The sequence below is a fragment of the Triticum urartu genome, chromosome 3, assembly GCF_003073215.2.
Source record: "Triticum urartu cultivar G1812 chromosome 3, Tu2.1, whole genome shotgun sequence".
Taxonomy (NCBI): domain Eukaryota; kingdom Viridiplantae; phylum Streptophyta; class Magnoliopsida; order Poales; family Poaceae; genus Triticum; species Triticum urartu.
Genome location: NC_053024.1, coordinates 734,323,443 through 734,333,407, shown reverse-complemented (window position 1 = coordinate 734,333,407; position 9,965 = coordinate 734,323,443). Strand labels below are relative to the sequence as shown.

Genomic DNA, 9,965 nt, shown 5'->3' with positions numbered 1-9,965 from the left:
TCATGAAGGCGTTGTCTTGCTTGCTCGTGGTGTGTTTGGCACTGGATTCTGAGTTTCGGGCCATCATCTTGGTTGGGGTTGTTTCGCTTGGATAGGGTAGTTTAGCGCTGTGTTGTAGCTTCTGTTTGGGCCGAGCAACCCATGTCTCTCTGCTCCGGACACCATGTGCACGCCATGTTTGGTTCTGTCATGCGATCGATGTACCCCACCTCCTATGTTCACATTTCAACTTCTTCTATCAATGAAAAGATACACAAGCTTTGCGTATTCTCGAAAAAAAATCTGTACCTATATCTAATAATAACGGGCTATTGCTTCTGGCGGTACGTCACCGAAATTGCCCTCAATGCCACATATAAGTAATAAAAAAAGTTTCACACAAGGGAATCCCCTCCTTGGCCGGCCCATTTAGTAGGAACCTTCTATACCGTGCTCTGCACGCTGAAAGAAGACACAACGCGCCTGTTTTGGCCGGCCCAGGTCTGGGCGGCCTGTTTTTCAAATTTCATTTTGAATTTTTCGCTTCCATTTTCCATCTTCCTCTTTTTTACTTTACTTAATTTGGGGCTTAAAAAAGTTCCAAACATTAGGCAAATGAGAATTTTGAAATAATTGTTTTTTGTAATTCATAGATGATTGTGTTTTCAAAAAATGTCATGATTTTTTAAGGCTCGCATACTAAAAAAATGTTCACAATTTTGAAAAGAAATGTTCGGTAAATCATGACTTTTTTTAAGTTTGTGTACTAAAAGAAGTTGATGAAATTGAACAAAATTTCACCAATTCAAAAAATGTTCATGAACTAATATCGTAAAAATTTGAAAAACTGTTCGTGACTTACAAAATAGTTTGTTGTTTCATAAAATGTTGGCTGCTTCAAAATATGATCACACATATGAAAAAAAATATACGTTAATCAAAAAATGTTTGTAAATTTCAAAAATTGTTCCACCAATTTCGAAAAATATGTTCATCGATTCTAGAAATGTTTGCCTATTCAAGAAAAATGTTTTACAAAATGTTCACAATTTTTTAAAAATGTTTGTAAATAGTATAAAATGTACATGAATTTAGAAAATGTTTGAAATTTATAAAAATGTTTTTTCTCGAATATGCACAAACATGCATATCATTCATTAGAGAAGAGGGGAAAAGACTCCCCAATCTATAAAAGTGTTCACAAATCTGAAAAATGTTCACGATTTCAGATATGTTTATGAGTTTAATTTTTTTCATGATTTTCCAAAATTGTTCACGATTCACGAAAATGAGAGTGATAGTGTATCTCGGTGATACAACAAAATATGGCCATGGCCATCAGAGATTATTATTTTTTCTCCTTTGCAACGCACGGGCCGTTTTGCTAGTATCAACAAACTAGTGATCGTGTTCATGTTCTAGGACTATATCGAGAAACAATCTAGATAAAATAATAATATTTGTGATTAAAAGCCACTTGTCAATCCATTCGCACACATATTTTATCATCACATATACCCTTCGTCCCAAAGTTATAGCATGTTTGACTTTTTAGTCCCCAATGCCTGATTTTGACTATGATTTTCATTTGTAATGATATGTCTAAAAAATTATTAAAATGATATATGACATAACTGTACTTTGCAAGGCAAATACAATAAGTACTAGTACTCCCTCTAATCTATATTAGTTTTGGATGTATATAGCACTAAAATACATCTAGATACATTCATTTGAGCCACAAGTAATATGGATCGGGAGGGAGTAGTATGTTTTCAAACAAATGCTCCCTCCATTCTAGAATATAAGGTGTATTGGTTTATGTGCAAGTCAACCGAAGACAGACCCAACCGACTAACGAGGAGGGCACGGGACACCTGGGTGCGCCAAGGGTCCCTGGCGCGCCCTGGTGGGTGTTTGTCACTTTGGGCCCCCGTTTGCGGTGATTCCGACTATCAAAAATCATAAATATTCTAAAATAAATCTTCGCAAATTTTTATCGCGTTTGGACTTCGTTTGATATGGATATTCTACGAAACAGAAAACATGCAACAAATAGGAACTGGCACTGGCACTGGGTACTGGATCAATAGATTAGTCCAATAAATCATATAAAATGTAGCCAAAAATATCTGAAAGTTGTATAATATTGGCATGAAATAATCAAAAATTAAGATATGTCAGAGATGTATCATATACCTAAACTTTTTACTAAAAATTTCTATACAGAGATAGGTGGGAGGAGGGAGGAGGAGAAGGGAGGAGTGAGCAGGAGTAGGAGAGAGGAGGGCGGTGGGAGGAGGAAGGAGGAGAGCAGTTGGAGGAAGGAGGAGAGCAGTTGGAGGAGGGAGGAGGGCAGCTGGAGGTGGAGGAAGGAGGAGGGCAGGCGCAGAGAGGAGAGAGGAGAGAGGAGGGAGGAAGATACCTCAGGGGCGACGACGGCAACAAAGAGAGCGAGCGAGAGAGTGTGAGAGGGAGCGGGGGAGAGAGGAAACAAGCACACGGGGTGGATAGGGGAGAACGCCTTAGCAGTAGCGTGGGGTAGAAGGCCAACGTTACAGTTGTCCTTTTACCTGTAGCGCCGGTCCGTACCCCGCGCTGCGGCTAAGTGGGCCCACTATCTGGCACCGTGTGCATGTAGTAGCAGCGCGGACTACACCACCTGCGCTACAGCTATCGGATTAGTTGTATGGTATATGGCCAACACTGCCACAACGGCTCCACCCGGGGCACCTTGGGCACGCTTAGCAGCAGTGCTTGTTGGCTCAACCAGTGTTATTGATATAGTTTACCTATATAGCGTTGGGCTACAAAGGTCACTACTGCAAGTTAACAGTAGCGTCAGGTACTTACCCTGCGCTACTTCTAACCATCTACGTATACCTTTTTCCTAGTAGTGTAAATGATTACCTATAAGCGTTTTTCTAGTAGTGGCATGTTGTGAAGAGAGAAGTGTCATGTTATACCATGTTGTTGTGAAGAAAGAATCACTAAGCTACAATAGAGAAACTTATCATGTGTTCTGGCTTTGCCATGTTATGACATAGAAAATGGGAGTGTCTATTTTTCATTGAATTTTTGTCCAAAAGGACCACTGACCCAACGAAATTGACAAAAAAGACCACATCTCTACTACTATTAAACAATCAAACAAGAACTTTCTTACATGCACCCCGCAATTAGTCCCACAATAACGCACGAGCCAATCAGCACCACACGATTAGGCCAACAAGTCTCAATCTAACGGCCATCATTAATCCAATACCTCTACGGTGTGCACTTAGCATTTACCAATGACTGACCGTACTTCACCAGGAGAGTAGTAGTCGAACAACCAGCCCCGCGCGTCCCCTACAATCACGCAAATCAGATCGCAAACTAACAACCAGCCCAGCATCCCCTACAATCACGGAAAATCAGATCGCAAGCTAAGGGAACTTCATGCCCTTGACCTTGACCTCACCGCCAGGCACATACGCCGCCAACCAACGGCGTCTCCTGCCTGCGCGGCGACCACGCCGCACTGCACCGTCCCGTCACCTCCGTGCACGATTGCCATCGCCAATTGTTGCCGCTCGTAGCGTGGCATCCGTCCTGCGAGATCGCCAGTGCCCAGGAGAGAGCCTGCCCCGGCACCCGCACCGCCGCGCCCGCCCTGCACTGGCACCCACGCCGCCGCGCACACGCCCGCCGGGGCAGGGCGCCAGCGCCTGTCGCGTCCCCTGAACCAGCCGGGCACACGCAGCTATGATTCTTCCGAGGACTTCTTCAGGTTCGACTTCTTCCTTTGACTGTTGCAACATTACTCATGATTAGATTTTTGATAATAGAGTTCTAACTAATAAACAGTTGCACAGCAAAATGCTATAAGCCGTTCATTTTACATACTGACTATATGAGGATAATGAAACTGGATTTGTGTTGCACAAATTGCCTTTACTATATCAAGTAAATACAGGAAAGTGACTTTACTATATCAAGTTCCATCAACATGACCACCAACACAATCGTTCTACAAAGTAATATAGCATCTATCCAGCTCCAGGATGTTACAATGAATTGTATAAATCTGTATAAACCCACTTTTGCACACCACATGATTGAGAATGTGCATGATTATTTAAACAGAAAACATCTGGAGTACACGTGATCCATTCTAATTCTGAAAACTAAAGAAGTCGCACTTCCTGCTCCCTGAGTACAAAATGGTGCATTTGAATGTCTGTTTGTTGGAACTACGCAACTTTAGCATATCTTTTTTTTTTCATGTGCATCTCCTAATAGGTGAGAGCATCAACAACATTTTGTTGATCTATCATGAACCGGTTTAGAATATATATGTTTTTGCAGGACTAAGGCTTGTGGTAAGCCATCTAAGAAATATTTAGAGTTGCCGACAAAGGTAATCTGGAAGTATGATTTAGTAAACAGATATGCCCGACCATCACATCAAGGAAATGTTCCATATACAACTACATGAATTTCTTAGAACAATAAAAATATTGTGCAATGCAACGAAGATTCAAAACATACTCTTTGATTCAGACTTGTTGCTCCCATCCCCTTTCGGTACCAAAAAGTCTTCAAGTTTTGTACCTGATCTGGAATCCAAACCCCTGGCTTGCTGAATGACTCGAGCAGGTCAGAACCACATAGCAGCATTACCTTGACACTTCCTGAGACAAAACGCAAGTCGTAAACAACTGATTTATATACAGTGTTATAGTACTGATACAATTGGTGATCCAACAATGTGAGAGAAGACACTACAGTGTTGCAACAACAAAAATCATTGTCACATACCTTGATCAGCTAAGCCGTCCTTGCACAGAAGAATTCTTAACTCTTGAGAGAATGGTCAAGGTACGCTGATGACCTTTCTGCATTGCCTGTATCAAGAACACAAGAATGTGTCCATCAAATGAACACGTCATCTGAACTGAAAGTACCTTATGTGACAGCGAAAATCCATTGGTACGCATGTACTGATAACATGAAAAATCAGGTTATTATGCATGGATCAACCATCATGAAAGACGAGCTTCAACATGCCAATTCGCAGAGGCGAATCCGGTGAGCAGACGGCAAGAGGTCATGAGCAGCCCCAAATTGCAAATTCGGTCATGAGAATGTGGTGTTAACACAAACCCATACACATTTCCAGTTCCGCATAGTACCTTCTTCTTGCTAGCATCGGTTCACCAGGGACATGTATCCATTAAGGCAGTAACATCCCAGCACCGACTACCCTCGCTGCTGCAACTCATCCTTCGCAAGCTCTGTACGTATGAAACAAGAGATGTGGTAATATGTAATCTGTTTGTTCTGATTCTCAGCCTGTTCTAATATTAACACAACACTTCAGAGTTGCTAAATAGATTTAACAGGTGCTGCGGCTTACCAAACATGCCTGTGCATGTAGGTGGGAAGGTTGAAGCTCTCGGTGGCCACCAGCACAACACCACCCCGCCTTCCCCCGTCTCTGCGGTCATCCAGTTGAATAAGGGAACGTATGGTGGACTAGGATGACTCTGAATAACGCAAGTGAAGAAATCCAAGATCAGGTTCTTTTCTTTCTGCTTACAGATTTGGATCCGTGGACAACTTCTCTGTGGGGACGGGAACTTCCACCTCCTCCAAGGCCAGGGCCACGACCGTCCTCTTCAAATTCCCAGCTGAGCAAGAAGCCGGCACAAAATCTTCGCTTCTCTCTTCCTGGGGTCGGCGTGCGCCCCCCGCCTGAGAGGTCGGTAGTCCGGCGTGTGCGGTAAGGGGCCGGCGTCGCCGGCGAGCATGCCAAGCTCGACCGCCTCCTCGAGCACTTCGATGGCAGAATTCGAAGGAGGAGTGAGGTGGAGCAGGGGCATGCACGTCCGCCAGCGTGGGTGACGAAGGGGAGGGGCGGCCTTACAGGGAGCGCCGGCTATGGAGGGAGGGATCTGGCGACCATGGAAGATTAGGGAAGGGAGGAGAAAAGACAGGGGCGGTGGAATGACTGGCTTTTTTTAGTACAACTACAGTATATACTAGCAGTGTCCAGAGAAGGATTGTGAGTGACCGTGGCGTTGTCCAAACCAATTTTCTTTCATCTTCTAGAAAAATACTTTTCTTTTATAGGGCATGTTCGATTTTGGGTGCCATTTCTTTAATCATCACGGCTTGTTATGATCATGATGATCAGTTGATGGTTTGTAATCCTGTAGGTCATCTTGTGGAGTACTTCACCGGAGATATAAATTTTATGGGTCTATCAAAACTAACTAACTCTGATTACTACTTTATAGGATCATATGACATATTTTAGAACAAAACTACCTGTCATTTTAGTGGATTAGGAATAAAATGATGATATTACAAGAAATCAAGACTTGAAAGATGACGGAAACAACACAGACCCCAAAGATTGAATGATTATTGATAGACCCCCCCCCCCCCCCAAACATCGAACATATCACCCGAAGTTGTATGATTGATGATGTCCCTTTACTAGAGTAAGACATATTTTTTCATATTTTAAAGTATGAAGGAAATGAAGTTGACGAGGAAGTTTTTGATATATATTTTAAAGTACGAAGGGAACCAAGCTCAAACCAATATCCCATCCATCGGATGAAGCACCATAGATCATATCAATAAATGGACCTTCAAGAGATAATGGTGTTTAGTTGTGTTTTTTTAAATTATGTAACAAATTATAATAGAATTATGTGATCATCAATGTTATATGAAGACATGTTTATGGGTCGTATGTTACACGCGCGCTCATATCACTGAGCATAAGACAGATTTGAATGGGTCGGTAAAAAACTCGCTAGAAGAGAAAATATACTCAAATAGATGTTTTTATTGTAGATTATGATACGTGCGTTACACGTGCATGTGTACCAGTATAAACAAAAGAGACAAAAAAGACCCTCTCAACCGTAGCGGTAGGCGCGCCAGCTGACGCGTGGCACCTGTCGCCGCTGCAGGCAGCAGCCCCTGCCGCCACGGCGCCTGGCGGCAGGCCGCGCATAACAGGCAGCCAGTCCCCAGGACGGAACGGCGCTGCGGATGTGGGCCCTGCCGCCACCATGCTAGGCGGCAGGACTGTTCCTGCATGCGATCGAGCGAGAGATTCCCTCGCACTGATTGAAGAATTTGATTGATAGCAGCACTGGTTCCTATGGCATTGATTGGCACGCAGTAGCACTGGAATATTTGTGGCACTGACTTCTTGCTATTTCTTTAGCTGCGCTTTGTGTCACTGATTCCCTGATTGCGTGATTCCCTTCGCTACTAATTTGCAGACTGTGCTAATTGCTGCGGCCAACGAGACAGATTCTCGCGCGCGGGAATCCGATGCTTTTTTACTTTCTATATGCCCCGTTGCTGCTCGGGAATCACTCACTCATCATTGGCTTTTTCTTCAGCGAACGCGACAGCTGCCCGACAATCGCTCACTCGGCGCTGGCTTTTGCTTCAGTGGACGTGATGGCTACCCGGAAATCACTCACTCGGCGCTGGCTTTTGCTTGAGAGGACGCGATGGCACTGCAAGAATTCACTCACTCGTTGTGGGAATCCGAGGATGAGGTAGGTGAGTTTTAACCTGTTGTGCCGACACTACAGGGATCCTCTTCCTTTTATATGCTATATGCTATGCTTCTGCTCCATGCGCAAGCACACTCTCTCTGGCCTCCTCTTGTGCTCTCTAAGTCTCTAAGAACACAGAGAAAGAAAAACTGACTAGACACTTTCACTCGTGATTTAGGGCGATTTAGAGATGGATTTTAAATATGTTGAAGTTGAAGAAAAGATGGTCAAGGTAAGATCTATCCATTTTTGTTTGTTTCGTTCGTATGCATGATGTTTTTACTCTTTTAGATTAGTTCATAACTATGTGTTATCTGTTGTGTTGGGCATTATTTCATCACCTTTTGGAGTCATTTAGAGCTTCAGGAGTAGGATTTACCTAGCGAAGTGAACTACGAAGTTGATGATCAGGGTAATTACTTAGTCTTTTAGCTCGTCATTAGATATGCGATGTTATTGCTTAGAAGTTAGAAATAATTTCAGATGACATATGTTGCATTTGTACTATTTTTTTAGAAGAGTAGGTTGGGGATGTTGTATCAATGTTAGGTGCGTCCATTAGTATTAATCATAATTAGTACTTATGTTGAACATTTAGGTTGGGTTAGAGACGGAATTTGGACAGCAAATATTTGACGGTATTGTAGATCAACATTAGGCTTTTAAAATGCATAAATTTAGTTTGACATGCGAGAAGATCTTAATATGGTAATTAAGTAAAAGTTTGTACTGTAATTGTTCATTGCATGTGGTATGTTATTTCATGTGGTATGTTTATTAATAAGTTTATAGTTAGGAAATCGTAGGACTACTTTGTTATGTCGCAATAATCTAAATTTGCTATGTTAAGATTACATGCTAATGTACTTAATGATGTATGTAATTAGGTAAAATAATTCATCTTAGTAGCAAACAAGGAGGAGATGACGTGATTGAAGAATTTGTGTTTCGATCTTCGCTGTCCTTTTTAGGTGACGACCACATACATGCAAGTGCTATTTTCATACTTTTGATCGCAGAAAGAAAAATACATGTGTAATATTTAATTTTCATACTTTTCATACTCGTAATGCACCTTCAGATATTTAAATTAAATTGAATCTCCTTGTATCTTTGTAATCGTGATGTTAACTTCAGATAATTAATGTAAATTGTATCTCTTTGTATTTTTTAAGTTAATTTGTGTCTCGGATAATTTGCATTTGTATTTATGTCTTCATATGTTTATTTTTATTTGTATGTTTGTGTGCAGGTTATGGCTGAAGTGCCAGTGCTTTTGCAGGGGCCCCACGACGTCAGCCACCGTTATCACCTATTCTTGAAAACAAATAATGATGATGATCCTCGGACTTTCAGACTTCGAACCGTAAAGAACACATGGTCAATACACGATTCTTTCATTCCTCACCTTGAGGCTTATGGACTACATGGTTATGCTAGGTTCGCATCATCCGAAGACCAATTACGTTCGGATCCATCCCTTTTGACATCTCTCATTGACCGGTGGAGACCTGAAACCCACACCTTTCACTTTCGTCTTGGGGAGCTTGCACCTGCACTGAAAGATGTTTCTATCATCACTGCTCTACCAATTAGAGGTGAGCTGTTAGTCTCTCCGCCAGTGACTCCATCTTGGGCATTAAATATCTCAGCCCGTCTTGGGATGACAATGCCAGAATCACAATGTTCTGGTGGCCCTCAGGGCGTCCCACTCGCCTGGCTTCGTGCAAACTTTCATTGTTTATCTAACCAGCTGATTCTGAGACGAGGAAAAGGCATATGTTTGCATATTTGTTGTGGCTACTCGGGACTATGTTTCCAAATTCACACGGGGACGTAGTTCTCCCTGGTCTCATCTACTTTGTAGAGAATATGGTAGATGAATCTTTACCTCAGCATCCAAAATACAGCTTCGGTTCTGCCATGCTATGTCATACATATAGAGGCTTGTGTGATGCCACACAAAAAACTTCATTCACAGAAAAAGCTCCGTTACTTTGTGTCGCCTACGAGTTTCTACAATTGTGGTACTGGGAATACCTCCCTGTTGGACGACCTCGTATACTAGATCCCATACACCCATACAACTGTAGCGAGGGCAATGTAACAATGGCCAGCAGGTTGACAAAGGCACGAAAAAAATGGTATCCAAATATTGCAAAATGTTGTTACCCTATATACCACCAACATTTTGAGATGCTTGATGAGTCACTAGTCACATGGAACCCGTGGACTCAGGAGCAGTTACAGATGGTCTTCATAATACGACCCATTACAGCAGGATGCGTGAGCGATAGTGCATTCTGGCTGACTCGCTGCAACTTATTGTTCATGTGGTTTGTTGAGCCTTACAACCCAGAGCGTATCATGAGATAGTTCGGTCTCTATTAGGATATTTCACCACCTTTTCCA

General features: G+C 42.4%; 1 long non-coding RNA gene and 1 pseudogene across 1 annotated transcript; one reads left to right on the top strand and one right to left on the bottom strand.

Annotated features, from left to right (window-relative positions):
* Positions 1–3,500: 3,500 nt before the first annotated feature.
* On the bottom strand, positions 3,501–5,846 carry LOC125547368 (annotated as a pseudogene).
* A 1,813-nt stretch (positions 5,847–7,659) lies between these two features.
* On the top strand, positions 7,660–9,677 carry LOC125549522. Its single transcript, XR_007301370.1, has 3 exons — positions 7,660–7,785; positions 8,441–8,524; positions 8,806–9,677. It is a non-coding gene; the product is annotated as an uncharacterized LOC125549522 (long non-coding RNA).
* Positions 9,678–9,965: the final 288 nt, after the last annotated feature.